Source organism: Stegostoma tigrinum, chromosome 7, assembly GCF_030684315.1.
Source record: "Stegostoma tigrinum isolate sSteTig4 chromosome 7, sSteTig4.hap1, whole genome shotgun sequence".
In the NCBI taxonomy this organism is placed as follows: Eukaryota; Metazoa; Chordata; class Chondrichthyes; order Orectolobiformes; family Stegostomatidae; genus Stegostoma; species Stegostoma tigrinum.
The window spans coordinates 47445752-47464937 of NC_081360.1; the positions used below are offsets into that span (position 1 = coordinate 47445752).

The following is a 19186-nucleotide window of genomic DNA, read 5'->3' on the forward strand; positions in this document are numbered from 1 at the left end:
CACAAAAATATCTTCAGACGCAGAAAATATTGGTGCCAATGATGTCAAGGTAGCCATCTTTGATATAGTCAAAACATCATTGTTTCTATCCACCGATCCTTTGGAAATCCATCAGCCATCTTAGAAAAGGAATATCTTTATTCATCTCTATGAAGGTAACATATTCATAAAGGAAATAGTGTTTAACACAATAGAAAACTTTAGCAGCTTTTTGTTTTAGTACTACAATAACAATATTTACAAACCAAAAATTCAACAATTTTAAACAACTACGATTATGACAAGACAACAAATGTAGCACAGGGAGATCAAAATCCTAACAATATTTTTTTTCCTAATCAAGAATCAACCATTGCAACAAAATTCATCTATACCAATCTTGCCACTAGAAAAATTAACTTTCTGAATTCATTTACACGTTAGCAAATTTGCAGATGTGGAAAACGCAATTACTAGCTTCAGCATTGATTACCAAATCTAACACAGAAAATATTAGCACACTTTTCTATTTCATGGGAAGTACATCTGTTATATGGACAACATTTCAATGAGAAGCAAATTATGTTTGACAACTCCATAACAGCTTTTGATCAATATTTTACTTTGTTCTTACAGTACTTCACGCTTCAACAGCACTTTCCGGGAAAATCTGTAGATAGTACACACGGGTTAATGAATCTATCTGAACCATGCAAATATGGAAACTTACAACAAAAACTCATTGTTACAGAATTGTCATTGAACTTCTCCAGTTGAAAGAGGATCTAACTCTAGAATAAGCAGTCCAAATTGCAGTGGATATAGAATCTACAAACTGTTCTAGAAGCAATACACAACAGAAGTTCAAACAAATTTAGAACTTTCTCCAGAATGTGCTGACGACTGAAAGCACATTAAACTGTTTGACCAAAGCAGATAGACCTCTCTAACAATATGCCACATGCGATATCAGCATGAAATATTTAGCAATGTAATACTCCAGCATGTTGTCACAGATATGGTTCCAAAACCTGACATCAGTAAACAATAAAAACAGGTTAGCCTTCTGCCAACAATGTACTCACATTAGCGAAAGATGTCAATTCTCAAAACACATGCTACAGTCTGAAGAACATACAAGACACTAAATCAAAATCACTTTCAACCCAACACATACATTCATGCCTTAGAGTAGTTCCTTGAAGAACATACCTTCAGGAGTTCAAACATTCTGGGTAATTCCCACTGAAATCTGAGTGTTGCGATTTCTGTAGGCTTCCAACATGCAACTTGGGCATCTCCAATGACCGACAGATAGGAGGGGTCAATAATTTTCTGCAGGGCCACACTGACTGTAGCATGATCTCTAGGAATGGCTCAAAGAACCAGGGAGACTGCCATCCTTCATTGCAATGCCTCAATCCACTTGTCGTCAATCATTTGACAGTTGTAAACTCCTTCTATTCTGCATCCCTCCCCACCATCCCACCGCCATGGTCTCTTTAAATATTAAAACTTTTAGAATCAAATACAGGTTGTACTGCTTGCTCAGATTGGTTAAGAAACCCAAAAGCAAAACTCTTAAGATTCACGACAAGAGTGTCAGAAAACCTGCTGCATAAACCTTTGTGATCCAACCCGTTACTGGCCTTCCCTGCTGTGACTAAATCAAAAATAACAATTCAGCTTCTGGACTGTGACCTCCAATTGCCTGCAGAATGTTTAGGGTGACTACTGCATTCAGAGTGGTGTGTTACACCTGTAAGGAAAAATCAATCTTCCAAACAAATCCCGTGGAAAAAAGAGAGAGAAGTTCAAAGCCCTACCAATGAGAGCCATGACCTGAAGGTGATTGTTTTATTTTAGATTGATTATATCTACTTAGGCAACGTCTGGGGACAGAAGGGACATAAATTCACACCTCTAACTAATTCAGACTCTAACTAATGTGATTTCTGATGAGACTTCTCATGGTTATAACGGGTATATTTCCAACAGTGGACCAGGAGTTCCATCTGACATGACTTCTTAACATAGGAACGCTGGCAGAAGGAAAATGCTAGAATTGAACATCTGGGTAAAACCCAGACAAAGTTCGGTTCCACCCTGTTTTGCAGTATCTTGAACATTGATTCCTAACATTTGTAGTTTGATTTAAATTGTAACTTTGAGCACTTAGTCTATCTGAAGTCAACCAAAAAATAGATCTTCCTCGACGGAGAGGTGAAGCAACTCAGCTTTCTTTCTTCTTGTTCACCATTATTACTTTCATTGTCATTCCAAGTGTTTGACAAGGTATTTGCCAAAACATGTTTTCATGGCCATATCTCATTTCTCAGTAACTCCGTCTGAATCAGACACAGCCCCCAGGTGGATTCTAACTGAAGTTTAATTCTTTGTGCTTTGAATCCACCCAGGATCACAGACATCTCCATGATGTACACCACTCCTCCAATGACAATGTATCTTTCCTTACCTAAGGGCCCCAAACCTTTTTACAGTTTTCCAGCTCTGGTCTCAGTATTGCTTTGTATAGTTTTAGTAAGACCTCCCTACATTTACACAAAATTCCCTTTGAAATAAAGCACAACATTCCATTTGCCTTCCATACTACCAGCTGAACATATATGCTAATTTTGCGTGAATTTTGCACAAGGACTCCAAAATCCCTCTGTAGCTTTCCGCAGAAGTTATCAATTTAAAAACACTCATTTCTCCTGTTCTTCCTGCCAAAGTGCAAATCGTCATGTCTTCTCATATTATGTTCCATCAGTTAATTTTTTGCCTACTTGCTCAACTAGTTTGTATCCCTCTAGGGTGGGGGTGGAGGTCAGTTAGCTTAGTTGGTTGGATGGATAGCTGGTTTGTGATACAAAGCAGCACCAACAACATGGATTCAATTCCCACACCAGATGAGATTACCTTGAAGGAATCTCCTTCTCAATCTCTCCCCTCAACTGAGTGTGGTTTCCATCAGGCTAAGCCACTACCAGTTATGTCTCTCTCTCTCTCTGTAATGGCCAGCACTACAGTCTGAATTCATGATGCCTGATGAGCTTGATGACTTGAGTAAAGTGCAATCAGAGAGTGAGGCAAAATCATGGAATGGCCTGTATGTTTTTGCAAATCCAGGGATGTATCCAGTCTCAGGAGGCCCACTTCCACTGTGGAAAATAGTGCAGGGTGTCCTGCCAGGAGGCAGCAACTGAAGCAATAATTGGTGTTACACAGAACTCCCGGACATCTGACCGACCTAGATCCCAAAATAGGAAATTCACCATGAAGCCTGGATCCCTTGGAAGTTAGAAGTCAAAGAAAGTGTGAGAAGCTCTTTTTGAGCAAATGCTGGATATCACCCCAGCCCTTACATTTTGCCCAGATTAGTGATGTAAAAAAAGCTGCCACTGATGTGGACTTGGACATTCTAGCCATCATAGTACAATTGACCCTGCTAACTCAGACAACTGGTTAGCAAACAGTCACCGTGTGCTATGTGTATTTGTTGTGACGGTAACTATCAACAACAAAGTGTATCATAGGGCTTCCAGTAGGATGTGACAATGGTGAGGGAGACTGCTAGGCAAAGGAGCTCGAGCAGTTTTTTTAGATTAAATTAGATTCCCTAGAGTATGGGAACAGGCCCTTTGGCCCAACAAGTCCAAACCGCCACTTAACGCATCCCACCCCGACCCATCCCCCTATAACCCACACACCCCTGAACACTACGGGCAATTTAGCATGGCCAATCCATCTAGCCTGCACATCTTTGGACTGTGGGAGGAAACCAGAGCACCCGGAGGAAACCCACACAGGCATGGGGAGAATGTGCAAACTCCACACAGACAGTCGCCCGAGGCTGGAATTGAACCCGGGTCCTTGGCGCTGTGAGGCTGCAGTGCTAACCACTGAGCCACCATGCCTTAGAGTGTGAGGGTGTGGCACGAATATCATATTCCACTCCATGAATGAACAGTTGTGCTGGGAAATCCTGCAGCTGGAGGTAGTAGTGAGGGAGGGAAGCTAGGAGAATCGAATGCACTGTGGAAGGAGGAGACAAAGGATTTCTCAACCCAAGGCCTCAATTTAAGTACATTTCATGATTTTCTTGATTAACCTTAATTTTCCTTCATGTTTGTTATGATTTTATGTCAGTGCAATAAAGAATCCCTGCTTCAAGATCCTTGCATCTTCCATGTGCTCAAATCGCATGTTACATTTTGTTAGTCATTTCTAGAATCCAATATAATGAGTAGTTCCAGAGATAAGGTTTGCAATCAAATTTGAGCCTGGTAAAATTAGAATGTTGTCTTTTCAAGAAAGGTAAATTATCAGCTTCACGCAAGATAGTAACAAATTTCACCGCAACCAACTTGGCCTGTTTGATTAAGTCCAAATCAAACATTTCAACTGAGACCCATCAAAATTTCAAACTTTAAGACAAGCCAGCTTTCTTACAGCTGATTTTTAACTTCGGCAACATGTGCAAATACATTGGAGGCAGCGTGAGGGTGTGGCACGAATATCATATTCCACTCCACGAATGAACAGTTTACATATTATCTTAGAACACTAGAGGAATAATCTTTTCCTCCCTGTTGTGTGTGCAAGGGCAAGAAAGTTGGGAGAACACAGTAAGACTGAAAACAATCAGAATCTTGACACTGATAAAAAGATTTCCATTTTCCTCTAGAACTGTAAATGCTGATTTTTGAACATTGCATTTGAATTTCATTAATAGTCAAACTTGTCATATATCTGCACTACTTTTCCTCTCCCTCCCCAAGAGCCTGGAAACAAAAATTGCTGACATGCAAGTCAGAGTGGGTCTCTGGCAGCTGTAGTTCACTGATGCTTATCTAGGCCTTCATCCAACCATGTCTTCAGCACCATGTTCTTGCGAGCTCTACCTGCACCGTTTCCCTCAGCTATCCTAGTCTGTACACTCTAGTGTGTATGTATAACACTGACCTCCTTGGGAAGACCTCCATGCCACCCTTTATTTGGGCATGACATGAGGCTTCATTGTGAAAGCTCAAGCATTCCTTCAAAATGAAACTGTTTTATCTTTCTGGCAATCTTCACAGATTATCTGATGACAGATTTCACATACAGTTGCCACGTAGTTCTTGTGACCTCAGTTCATATGTGACATAGTAGAAGGAGATAGTAATTACATGTGTCACCAAGAATTCCTCCCTAATCGCATTGTGGGTCAGTTTTCAGCATGCGGACTGCAGCGGTTCAAGGCGGCAGCTCACCCCCATCTTCTGAAGGGCAACTACAGACAGGCAGTAAATGCTGGCCCTGGCAGCGATGCCCACACCCCACAGGTAAAGCAAATAAAAATGCGAGCGCCGCACAGCCTCCAGAGGCAGAAATGGGAAAGGCAGATTCACCAAGGAGGTGATGAAAATGATGGGACTTGTGCCGGCCTCATTGTCATTCTCCTCGAAATGTGGTTTGGTCCTTGTTTTAGTTGTCATCAGAAATTTCCGGATGCGCACTTTCGATGTAAACCTGTCACGCTGCAATGATACCCAGCCGGGCAGTAACAGCGCTGAATAGAGGGGTTCTGAGGAAGGGACGTTATCACTGGTTTCTCTGCACAGATGCTGCCAGACCGGCTGAGCTTTTCCAGCAACTTCTGTTTTTGTTTCTGATCCGCGGTTCTCTCGGGTTTTTATTTAGTTCTAATGGAAGCAGTGAGAGTACTATTAGGAGGGCGAGTTTTGGAAAGTTGTCACCACAATGCACGTGGGTGCTTAGGAATTTATGTTAGAAAACAACTTGCGGTGGGGTTGTGCATGCAAAAGACAAGCTTGCTCGCGTTCCGTCGATGTGCAGTAGCTCCTCAAGAGGGCAGCTGCCGGCGAAGGCGTCAGATAAGAAGGTGGTGCTCGGGAATCTCGAGTGTGGAAAGCTGCGGGCTGTATTGTTGCGAGTTTGTTTTTGTGCTTGGCGAGCCGGCTGCTGGGAGCAGACTTGTCCTCGTGGCCGGCATTCCTGTGGTGCAGGCACATTCGCGCCCCCACAGCACGGGCTGCCTCCCCCCCGCCCCGAGGCGGCAAGAAAGCAGCGCCCAGGAAAAGCTACCACACCCCTTAACCCTCCCCCCTCCGGGGTCGAACTCGGCTGCACTTCATGACTTCTCTTTTTGTTGTTGTTGCTGCCCAGTTTTGAAGCTAGTGTGCCCGAGCCAGCCAGCTGCAAACATTACATCACTGACAAGGGACCCGGATCCACTCCCAACTTTTGGGCAAGTGGCTCTGCTCGAGTTTTAGCCGGCAATGCCCGAGCCCCCCTCCCGCCGGCCGCAGACGACAAACGGCTGAGCCCAAGCTGACGGCGGGTCCCGGAGCGGCCCCCTGCTCGCTGACACTTCAGCTGGAAGCAGCCGCCAAGTTTCCGCCCCTTGTCAGATCCGCTCTAGGTGTGGCTTCTTACTGAGCGGCTGCGGAAGTCTCCCGTTACAGATGTCAGCGCGGCTTGCCGAACATCAACAGTTTATTTTCTCTCCAGTTGCGGGAGGTAGGAGGATTTTTTTTTGAGAACCTAGTTATATCGGGGGAGAAATACGCAATAGCTGTTTCCTGAGGCTTTAATTCTACATATACTGATTGCATCATTTAAAAGCAGGCGGTAGTTACACGCGATGCAGTTGTCAAATTCAACAAATGTCTATTAGCTCAATTGTTTCTGAAGGGGAAATGCTACTCATTTTAGACGTTTGTTACTTTTGTATGTTGCCCGTTCCTACGTTGGGGAGTAAACATTTATTTCAATTTGGATGTTCCCAAATTGTAATTTTTGACTTTCAAATGCAGGCGTGGGCGCTGGACTGCTGGAGAACTTTGATGCGCCTCAACCACTTCAGTGCGACGTTTGAGTACGTCCTCTCTTCCTTCATACACTACTCGCCCTTACCAGCAGTACCGCTATCTTTCAGATGTAGCCCAGATTTCCCCCACCCCCCCAATATAAACATTAAACAAATGTACGTTAAACCCGCTGTTTTTGCACTCAAGTTAGATGGTAATCTTTGCCAGGACACTACATATTCATTCTACAGAAGCACATTTCATTAAATGTATGTATGTGAACTGCGTAAAACTTTGCACAGAATGAAACAACAAACGATGGTCAACATTGGAAAGTTTCCTACAGTCTGTAGAACACAGCTTAAAAGGACAAGTTTACTGGGAAGGAATTCAATGTTTTGTTTCCTAAATGTATGATAGATTAACCTTAATACTCTCTAAATATATCCAGTAAATTTGTAGTTTTCCTTATCTTGTGGTTTTGAGGTGCTAACTTTAGAGTTTCAAGGTTAAATGAATGTCCTGACTACACCTATTTATTTGTAACAATAGACTTGCATGGCAAAAAATCTTCTGGATATAAAATTGGCTTGAATGTAGAAGACAAGGTTGTTTTTTGGACTGAAGGCCTGTGACCCAGTAGTGTGCTTCAAAAATCTGGGTCTACTGTTTTTCATCATCTATATAAATGATTTAGGTGTAAATATAGGAGATATGGTTAGTAAGTTCACAGATGACACCAAAATTAGTGGTGTAGCGGAGAGTGAAGAAAGTTTTCTTGGAGTCCAAAGGGACCTTGATCAGATGGACCAATGGGCTGAGGAGTGGCAGATGGAGTTCACTTTAGATCATGTGAGATGTCACATTTCAGTAAGGCAAACCAGGGCAAGATTTATACAGTTAATGGGAGAGATGTAGTGATGCAGGTGCATAAGTTCTTTGAAAGTGGAGTCACAAGTAGACAGGGTGGTAAAGAAGGCATTTGGCACACTTATCTTCATTGGTCAGAACACTGAACATAGCTGTTGGGATGTCATCTTGCAGCTGTACAGAACATTGGTGAGGCCACACTTAGAGTATTGCCTTCATTTCTGGTCTCCCAGCTATGAGAAAGATGTTGTTAAACTTGAGGGGTGTCAGAAAAGATTTACAAGGATGTTGCTGGGATTGGAGGCTTTGAGTGAGAAGCTGAATAGACTGGGGCATTTTCCCTGGAATGTTGGAGGCTGAGAGGTGACCTTAGGGTTTTAAAACCCTAAGGGCCATGGGATAGGTTCAATAGCCAAGGTCTTTTTCCCCAGTGTAAGGGAGTCCAATACTAGAGGACACAAGTTTTAAAATGAGGGCGATGAGTTAAAAGGGATTGGAAGGGCAACATTTTCATGCAGAGGGTGGTGCTTATCTTGAATGAATTGCCAAAGGAACTAGTGAAGGCTGGTGTAATTAGAACATTTAAAGGCATCTGAGTGTGTACATAAATAGAAAGGGTTTATAGGGATATGGGCCAAATACTGGTGAATGAGACCAGATCAGTTTAGGATATATGGTAGGTATGGATGAGTTGGATGGAAGGATCTGTTTCCATGCTTTATAACCCTGACTCTACAAGTAAAATATTTTGCTGTCTTTACGTAGAGTTCTCCCCTCCTTTTCCAGTGTCAAATCATTTTAGCTTTGATTTTTGCTTTATGTTGCTGTATTTGTTTTAAAGAGACTATACACAATGGTATCAGCTGGCTCTTGACTTTCACTGGGCCGAAACGTCAGCTTTCCTGCTCCTATGATGCTGCTTGGCCTGCTGTGTTCATCCAGCTCTACACCTTGTTATCTCAGCCTGTAACTGATTTCTGCTTTCCCAAATAAGCGTTGAAGAAACACTTTCGGTGGAATTTTATTTGCATTAGATGGTGCTTCATTGTTCATGGCACTACTTGTTTGTGTCCAGTCAAAGTAGTTTTTATTACGTCTGATTTAATACTCCCACTTGAGGTATGACAGCAGTTGGGTGCACAATATTTCTTTTTTGTTTTTCTGTTATGCAATAAGCTATTTTAGAGTGGTCTGTACTGTAACAGTATGAATTCAGTGTTTATAAATTAGTCATCTTTATTGACTTTGTCAGACTGGATTCTAAAACTGATTGATATGAGAGACAATTTTATGTACAGTCTGTACTACCATGGGATGGATTAATACGACACAAACTCAAGTTTTCTTAGGCATATGCTCTGCTGCATTGGAACCCAGATTTCAGGTCATTGAATCATATAGCATGGAAACAGACCCTTTGGTCTAACGCATCCATGCTGGCCACATTCCCAAACTAAACTAGTCGCATTTGCCTGCTTTTGGCCCATATTCCTCTAAACCTTTCCTATTAGTTTACATGTCCAAATATCTTTTAAATGGCGTAACTGTACCTGCATTTACCGCTTCCTCTGGCATAGTTTATTCCACTAATAACCCACCCTCTGTGTGGGGAAAAAGTAGAAGAGAAGCAAAGTTGCCCCTCAGGTTCCTTTTAAATATTTCTCCCCTCACCTTAAAAAAAAAAGTCTCCTAGTTTTAAATTCCCCCATCCTATGGAAAAGGCCTTTGCTACTCACCTTATCTATGCCCCTTTATAATTATATAAATATCTGTAAGGTCACAACAAAATTAATGATAGCACCACTAACTCCAATCCAGCTAAACCCAAACCCAACATCTGGCTGTGATACGTTATAGAGCAGGGGAATCAGGTGGCTGCATGGCTGGTTTATGCTGCAGAAATGCCACTAGTGTGGCTCCCTTTCATGTACCAGATGAGGTAACAATGAAGGACGCTCCTTCTCGACTTCTCCCCTCGCTGAGGTGTGGTGACCCTCAGGTTAAACCACCACCAGGCATCTCTCTAATAAGAAGAGAGCAGACCCATAGTCTGATAGGATCCTGGCAACTTTATCTTCTACTTACACTGCAGTGCTTCAAGGACACAGCTCATCACTTGTAAAGAGTAGTAAGGGATGGGCAACAAACGCTAGCCCAGCCAGCAACACCAACATTCTGTGAAAGAATTGTTTTAAAAAGTGCATAGGCCATTAGAGAAACTTTCTGTCCCTATAGAAGACCCCCTGTTAACTGTCTGATTTTTTTTTCAATTTCCTTGAATTCATTTTTTGAGATGCTATTATAACGCTCCCAGAAAACTGTATGAGATAATTAGATGCTTGGAAAAAAGCAAGTTTTGCCTAGTTTGCAAACAACACTCAATAATGAAAACTATATGGTTCATTTTCAAAACAAGTACTGATTGAAGTTGGTCTGTCTGTTTAAGAAGTTAACTATGGCTTACAGTTGAAATTCATGAGGGTAAATTGTGCGAAACATCATTTTCTGTCATGCTGTACTACCTGCTTATTGTTGACAATGCAACAATTCTAGCACCATTAAGTACTTTATTTAATAGTAGTAGAGAAAATACTGGAGTCCATTTTTATAAAAGTTTTAACAGCAGAGTGTTCGGAAAACAGCAAAAAGATTGGACAGAGACAGTGTGGATTCAGTGAGGGGAAATCATGCTTGACAGATCTACTGGAATTTTTCAAAGATTTAACTAGTGGAGTTGATAAGGGGAAGCATTTACTTGGACTTTCAGAAGGTTTTTGATATGATCTCACTTAAAAGATTAGCATGTAAAATTAAACTAAATGGGATTAGGGCTAGTGTACTGTCATGGATGGAGAACTGGCTTCAGACTGTAAACAAAATGGGAATAAATGTCATCTTCTGAATAGACCTTCTTTGCTATCAACTATACCTCCCTAATTTTGTATCATCCTCAAACTTGCTAATCATGCCTTGTACATTCTCATACTGATCATTTATGTAAATAACAAATAACAAAGAGAAAAGACAGTTTTCCTCAAAATTCACGGATAACACCTTTCTTTCAATTTCTCAACTGGTGTTTCAGAATCTCCCCATATGTTCACCATCTCTCAGGATCTTGGGATTATTACAAAGATGACAATCCAAAAGACAAAGCGACAGTACAGGATCCTCCTTCCTGTTTACTTACAAAAAACATAAGGTGATTGAAACAGGAAGTAATGAAATAAGGTCCTTTTTAATGCTGCCAGAGACACATACGCACTTTGAAACATTTTTATTTACTCTTTCAAGCGATGTGGGCATCAATGGCTGGGCTGTTATTTACCCACACTCCCACCATCCCCATCCCTGATTGCTCTTGAGAAAGTAGTAATTGCTGCAATTCACGCTCTGTATGTATTCACACCACTATTAGGATGGGAGCTCTGTAAAGGATTGGTAATGTAGTTCCAGTTCAGGATAGTGAGTGAACTTGGAGATGAACCTTCAAGTGATGGTGGTTCCATGCATTCTTACCCACTTGCGTTTCTGTAAATTTGAGTTGGTAATGTTGCAAGAAGAGAAACTGGGCTTCTGGAACCTGAATAAACAGGGCCACTAACAGGATATTTCCCTAAACAATCTAACTGAAGCATTGGGAAATACCTTATCCTTTAAAGGTGGTGCTGTTAGAAGGTTCAATTGAAGAAGTGTTGGTGAGTTGCTGCAAAGAGCTCCTAAATACCCCACAATGATGACTTTCACTGTGTTACTGATGGAGGGAGTGAATAAGGTGTCATCAAGCAGACTACTTTGTCCTGTAGGCAAGTTAAATATTTATAAATTTCTCTCCCATTTCTTTGAACCCACTCATGTTGAGTGTTTGGCCTGCACGTATCTCACTAAGTGGAAAGCATTGCATCACATTTCTGACTTGAGCTTTTGTAGATGGTGGACGGACCATAGGAAATTGAGAAGGATGTGCGAATGAGAGAATGAGTTTAATGTCTTGTAAGCTGCAAGAAGATAACCAAATATTTTTAATTGGATAAATTAGTGGAAATGAAGGATGTAAATACAATTATTTAACCAAGTTGGATCTCGGGACATTTTACTTTTCAAGGATCATGGAACATATTGAAATAACTTGGCTCATGGGATACATGCTGAAATACTGCAAATGATCAAAATGAAGTCAACATCTTCCTGAAGGAGACTGAAATTACTGGGTTATAAAAGGCAAGTCGGAAGTTAACATTAGGGCTTATGGTCATAATAATTTTAACTCAATTTTAATAACATTCAAGGATAAGAAGAATGTATTAAGACCATACAATCTTAGAGCACAGAGGAAAGCCATTCAGCTCATTATGCTTTTGTTGGCTGTTTTCAAACAGCTATCCAAATAGTCCGACACCTTTTTTTTTCTTGTATCCCTGAGCATGTTTCAGTTTCAAGCATTTACCCAGTCCCCTTGTGAAAATTACTTGTGAATCTGCTTCAGTCACCTTTTTGAGTGTGGTGTGTTCCAGCTCATAACAACATTTAACTGAGTAAAATTATGAAATATTCATTATGGCTGCTTTATCCATTGTTCTAAGTCTGTATTTTATACTCATTTACTGTATCAAAACTCTTCACAATATTGAACCCTTCCATTAAATTTCCCCTCAACCTTCTCTGGTCCTAGGAGAGCAGCCTCAACTTCCTTCATGTTTCCACATAATTGAAACCATTGCACCAGATACTGCTTTAGTAAACAATGTATATCTTTTCTTATCTCTGTCATTGCTGTCTTGATGTTATGTGGGGTCAAAAAGTTGACAATACACCGATTGATTTGTAAATGTTTGGCATAAGTTCCTTGCATTTATGTTCTCCATCTCCATTTTGAAAATCAAACATTTTTATGAAAAGTGGAACAGGTTTACAACTTGTCCATTCACCTTCATCGTATTTATGTATGTGAACATCATGGTCTTTGATTTTCTAGCATCCTTCCAAAATTCTTACAATTTGTTTTGCCTCAAGTTGCCCTAGTATTTTATTTTAAATCTGTTTTTGGTAGATCCAGGATATTACTTAGCTACCAACAGATCTAGAGAATTGAGAGTCACATTGCTTTATTTGCAGCATGACTGAATGAGTCAAGCTCATTAGATTTGCTGTTCTTTTTCTGATTTGTTATTAATGTGTGTTTGTGAGGTCATTTCAGATTAGTTCATTTTGCCAGTTCTGCCCCCAGTTTTGAAACAGTCACTTCTTTGTAAGACTTGCACATTTAATTTCACATAACCTTTAGTTAAAAATAGTTTTAATACTCTGCAACTTTCAACTATACTACACAAGTATGTCACCAAATGCATGGTTATTGTAGAATTATTTTATTTTAGGAGTATAGATATAATTATTGGGGAGAAGGAAGGCACGATTACCACAGTACATTTTTAAAGGCCAGCATTTACACTCATATACTGTCTTTGGTGATTTATCTTAATGTACAGCTTCTTTCGTATAGTGACACAACAGCAGTTCTCCTGATGCCACAAGTAGGCAAGTTTAAATATTTATAAATTTCTCTCCCATTTCTTTGAACCCATTCATGTTGACACCAATTTATTTTCACAAGCTTGTATAGTCTTGATCCCATCTCTATACATTATAATCAAATACTTAATATTCATGTTGACGCACATATGTAGTGAGGCGAGTGTGATTGGCTTTAACATCAAAGCGGCATTTGACCAAGCGTAGTGTCAAAGCTGCAGCAATACTGGAGTTAATGGGAATTGGGAGAATACTCTCCAGTCAAACACTTGGAGTTGTATGTGAACCAAAGGAAGAAGATTTTGCTTGTTGGAGGTCAATTATGTTTTCTAGAATGTCACTACGGAATTTGTTTGATTAGAAAATATCTACCCCAACCAGTAGAGGGATGTTATTACACATCTCTGTAGCAGGTACATCTTGAGCCTGGGTTTCCTGAGTCTCATGAGCCCTATTTCATCAAGGCAGTATCCTAGACCCAAACATCTTCAGCTGCTTCATCAATAACCTTCCCTCCATCATAATGTCAAATGTGGGATGTTCACCATTTGCCATTCCACGCATACTAATGTGGCCCATGTCTATATGCTGCAAGGCCAGGACAACATTCAGGCTTGGGCTGATAAGTGGCTAGCATCTCACAGATGCTAGACAATGACTATCTCCAACAAGGGGATTTAGGATCAGGAATAAATGCTGGCCATGCCAGCAATGCTCAAATCCCATGGAAGAATCTTTTTAAAAGAGTCTAACTATCTCTGCTTAACATTCGATAAGATTACTTTTGCAGAATCCCTGGCTATCTGTATCTTGGAGATTTACAGTTGACAATAAACTGAACTGAATCAGCCATATAAATACAATGGTTACAAGGACAGGTCAGGGTTTAGGAATTCTGTGGCAAGTAACTCACCTTTTGTCTCCCCAGAACCTCACCAAGACACAAGTCAGGAGTATGACCGAATGCTTTTACTTGCTGAGGTGGTCATAATCCCAACAGTTGGGAAATGTGGCACCATTCAGACTATGCAGTCTGCTGGATTGGCACCGTGTTCACCATCTTAAACATTCACTCCCTGCACTAGTGATGCAGTGGCACTTTGTGTACCATCTACAAGCTCACTGCAAAAACTCACCAAGGCTGCTTCAACTGTACCTTCCAAACCCATAATATCCACACCTTTAAGGACAAGGTTATTTCCCAGTACTTCAGTTAGGTTGCTTGAGGAAATAGCCTGTTAGTTGCCATGTTTACTGAGGTTCTAGAAGCCCTGTTACTCTTCTTGCAATTTTGTTGGCTCACATTAACAGCAACTTAAGTGGCTAAAGACCTTTTCAGCAGAAAGGTACAGGAGTAAATATGACTATATATACAGCAAAATCTGCCCTGCTATTTGACATTTTGCTGTGCTTGTAGTGAAAGGCTTGTACATTTTTAAAAATCAATTTTATTTAATATCAATAGGAAATTTTAAACAGAAAGTAAATAGTAGGTTTCTTAAAAATTGTTATGTAAACTGGACAACTTATTCAGCATAATGTGTATTTACCCCAATATCAGCATTGCAAGAAAAATGAGACAGTCGATAAAATGAATAGAATGCCAGGTGGAATGTGTCACATTTAAAGTTATTTATAATAGCAAAAAAGGCACAACATGCATAGCTGTATGAATGTTTTGTAACTGACCATAGCTGATGTTGAGAACACTAGCTGATATAACTGTCTGCACTTAACATTGTTCTGCATCAACTAAAAATGTTAATCAAAGCAAATTGAATGCTGAAACTAAATTAACAATGTAAAAACTGGAGAGTATAAAGTTGAAACTGGATAGTGCCGTATTCAGACTGCATCTGCTGCAGTATATCCAGTAAGTCACTCAAATACAAAACACAAAGTCAAATTCTCTATAGGGATGCAAGTAAATCAAATGCGACAGATCCTCTGTTTGAAAAGACTGTGAGCTTTTTGAGTCGAAACAAAGGGAGAAATTTTTCCCTTCCCACATGTGGTGAGAAAGAGAAATAATTTGAAGATTTGTTCCTGGCATACTCCCCCGTCACCTAAGCACTGTCAGATGGTCCATTGGGGACTTTTCACATCTTGCCAACAATTGAGGCTGTTATGTCAATTAATTAACCCACTTAAGGGCCTAAACACTCCACTTTGCAGTGTTGTGGGGTGTTTTAAACCAAAACTCAACACAGTCTTTTCATTCAAACATTAAGCATTCTTTATTTTGTGCTGTGGGAAGACAATCTCAACTGGCAACCGAGAAGACTTCTTCAACAACACAATTTCAAGTACTAAGTATACTATTCTGCAATTTTCAGTATTGCATACAACAGAACTGGCCTCATTAACAATGGACAATTCAAGACATTACAACAATGACACAGGATAAGCACCATCAGGTAATCTAATTGAGAAATAGAAGTCGTTGTCACATCAAAATAGCTCTGGACAATATCCACTCACCCCTGTCATAGATGGAGCTATAATCTTTTGTATAAAAGATCAGCTGGAGCCAGGCATATTGTTAATTGATGACATGTATTATTTCTAGTCGCAGAAGTAATGCCATTCTGAGAATCTGTCTAAAGCAGACAAAGCAATGATCCTTTAGGATATCATGTTGAGCAAAACGTTAGATCACAGCTGGAGTACTGCATGCAAATCTGATAATGGTATTTCAGGAAAGATGTGAACATTCTCGAGGAAAAAAAAGCGATTGACTTCATGTTGCTAGGATGGAAACGTTTAGTTGTTGGGAAAGATCAAACAAACAGGTGGTTTTCTTTGGAATAGAGGCAATTGAATAGAAGGGTAGATTTTTTTTACACTTGAGGTGAATTGAATAATGAGGGGTCTATAAGAAGGACCAACTTCCCTTAGAGAGAAGTCAATAACCGGTGTGAATATATTTAAAAATTAGTAGAACCTTTAAGTGGGAAATGAGGGAAAGATTATATCAGCTTTAGAGTAATATTCACTGTTTGAAAGAGTCATGGAGGAAGAAACCTTCATTGCATTTAGCAAATGTTTGTGGGTTACAGCAAGCCCGCATCCAAGACTACAGTTCAGCCCCTGGAAAATTACATTAGGTGGATAGCTCTTTCTCATCATGCACAGACACAATGAGCAGAATGGCTTCTCTTGTATAATATCCAATTCTGTTCATATAAGAGAAAAGTAGGTGCTGCACTAGGGCTAAAATTTCTTGCTTTGGATTGACTTGTACTTGTCTGATCTTTATTGCTTTGTTACTTTGATTTTCTGTGCTCATGATATTTTTCAAGTTAATCCCCTAGTCCAAGCTGGTCAAGAAAAATTCCAACGTTGCTGTTATATTGTGCACAAGAATTACAACGTAATGATTATTATTCTATCTTCACTTACAATCAGGAAATCCTCATATCAGAAAAATTTAAGATCAGCATCTGTTGGTCGGAAGTGATGTCATCAGTTTGACAAAATTGTTTTCACTCTGTTTTCTGATTTAGAAGATTATGGTCTTAGGTCCCAAGTGCACATACATTTCAATATCAGTGAGGTGCTAATAAGAATGAAGCATTTGTAAATTATGCTTGTTACAATTTTGACTTGCATATATTTCCTATTCTAGACACAAAAAGCCACTCAAATAAATAAACCCTGCTGTCTATGAATTTGTCCTTGCACACACAATATCTGATAAATTGGCATTGTACAAAACGCTTTTGTGACTGTGTATTTTCCGTACTAATCTTCAAATAATACAAAAATAAGTATTTACAAGCCATACAGTGAGAAATAATTTATGAATTATATTTTGTTAGTGATCAATTGCATTGTAGGTGGTTCAAATCCAGAATGAATTACATTTTACACTTCAGACTGATTCAATAAAATAACTTAAAGCAACATGGATACTGAGACAATTCTTCAGTCCCACTATTCCCAAAACGACTGAGGACACAAAAAGAAAAGGGGTTTCGTCTTGCTAAGTTGTGATTCTGAATTTGGATTTTGTAGTGTAACCATGTGCAACTATTGGCCAAGATACATCACTACCTGAACATCAGTTGTATCGGCATTTTTTTGGATTTCAATGATTTCTGTGCATATGGTTTTGACTAACAAGGACAAATTCCAGAATTTTGTTTTGGGGTAATGGTTTTATATTGAGTACTTTTCTTAAATATTGAATGTATGAGAGGAAACTGACATTGTTTACACAATTGTAACGATAGTCTAGGGTTCCATAAACTGAAGAAAACAGATTGAGCTGACAATGTGTTGACCCTGTGCTTCGCGGGAAGGCCTGTAATTTTCTTTTGGGGGAAAAAGTCCCTTTTAATTTGAACGTGAAATATTCTTAAAAAATGCAAGTGGATTACCCAGCAAGCATTGCATAACCCAAGAAATGCCCATGTGATCTGGGGTTGCTACAGGGATAAAAATTGAAAGGCAAAGGGTAAATAGAACGTTAATCGGCATTCAATTACAACAGGTCTGAAAATGAACCATTCTGAAGGGAGAAGACTTAGATAATGGAGCACAGACTGAGTATGTTTGCTTTGCTTTATTTATTGCCACATGTACTTAAGTTTTGCTTATGAGCAATACAGGCAGATCATAGCAAGTAAGAACATCATAGGGTGAAGAAAAACATTGACAGATGCATACAGCTTATGTTGTACAGGGCGTGCGCTAGTCAAGATCAATGTTAGCAAGATCAGCATTATTTGAAGTTAGAGAATCCATTCATCAGCATAATAATGGCAGGGATGATAATAAAGTGTGAAGCTGGATGAACACAGCAGGCCAAGCAGCATCTAAGGAGCAATGAACCTGTTCCTGAACATGCTCTGTATCTTCTGCCTGAGGGAAGAGGTTATAGGAGAGCATTACCAGGATCGGATGGATCTTTGTTGTTAGCCTTTCCATGGCAGTGAGCCATGTAAATGAAGTCCATGGATGGAAAGTTGGCTTTGATGGCCTGGGCTCTGCACACAACCTTCTGCAGTTTCTGGGCGGAGCAGTTGCCATGCCAGGATGTTATGTTTCCAGATAGAATGCTTTCAATAGTGAATCTGTAAAAGTTGGTGAGGGTCCTTTTATGGACATGCCAAATTTCCTGACCCACCTGAGGAATAAGAGGCATTGTTGTGCCGCCTTAACCATCAAGTCTGGGACAGGTTGTCAGCTATCGTCACACCTTGCAACTTGACGCTCTACATCCTCTCAACCTCAGCTCCATTGATGTAGGTTAAGGTGTGTTGTCTTCCTTTCTTTCTGAAGTTAATGATCAGTTCTTTAGTTTTGTCAATGTTGAGAGAAAGTTTGTTCTTATTGTACTACGTCACTGAGTCCTCTGTCTCCTTTCTGTATCTGACTTGCAGTTCGATATCTGCCCTAACATGATAATGTCATCAGCAAACTTGTAGATGGTGTTAGTTCAGAACTTGGTAACACAGTCGTGGATGAGCAGGGAGTACAGTCGGGGGCTGAGGGTGCATTCTTGGGGTCTCCAGTGTTTAAGGTTATTGTGGTGGAGGTACAGTTACCTATCCTCACTGGTTGTGGTCTGGGTCAGAAAGCTGAGGATCCAGTTGCAGATGGCGGAGCCAAGACCAAGGTCTAAGTTTTTGAGATCAGTCTGGAGGGGATAATGGTGTTGGAACTGTAGTCAACTTCAATGAGCAGGAGTCTGATGTAGGTGTCCTTGTTGTTCAGATGTTGCTGGGATGAGTGCAGGACTTGGGAAATGGCATCCTCTGTGAACTTGTTACGTCAGTAGACAGATTATAGGACATCGAGGCAGGCTGGAAGACTAGAGTTTATGTGGACTATGACCAGCCTCTCAAAGCACTTCATGATTATGAAGATCAGAGCCACTGGGCAGTAGTGATTAAGGCACATTGCATATACTTTCTTAGGTACAGAGATGGTGGTGGTCCTCGAAGTAGGTGGGGACTTGTGTTACAGTATATGTTGTTTAGTTG

At 40.2% G+C, this 19186-nt stretch overlaps 1 protein-coding gene across 1 annotated transcript in view; it reads left to right on the plus strand.

The window, feature by feature from the left end:
- The first annotated feature begins 5996 nt into the window (after window positions 1-5996).
- The window catches only part of wipf1b (WAS/WASL interacting protein family, member 1b), a 111358-nt gene continuing 98168 nt past the window's right edge, over window positions 5997-19186 (plus strand). Inside the window, exon 1 of the mRNA XM_059647210.1 lies at window positions 5997-6507. The gene's annotated coding sequence lies outside the window, so the exon portion shown is untranslated. The remainder of the gene's footprint in view (window positions 6508-19186) is intronic.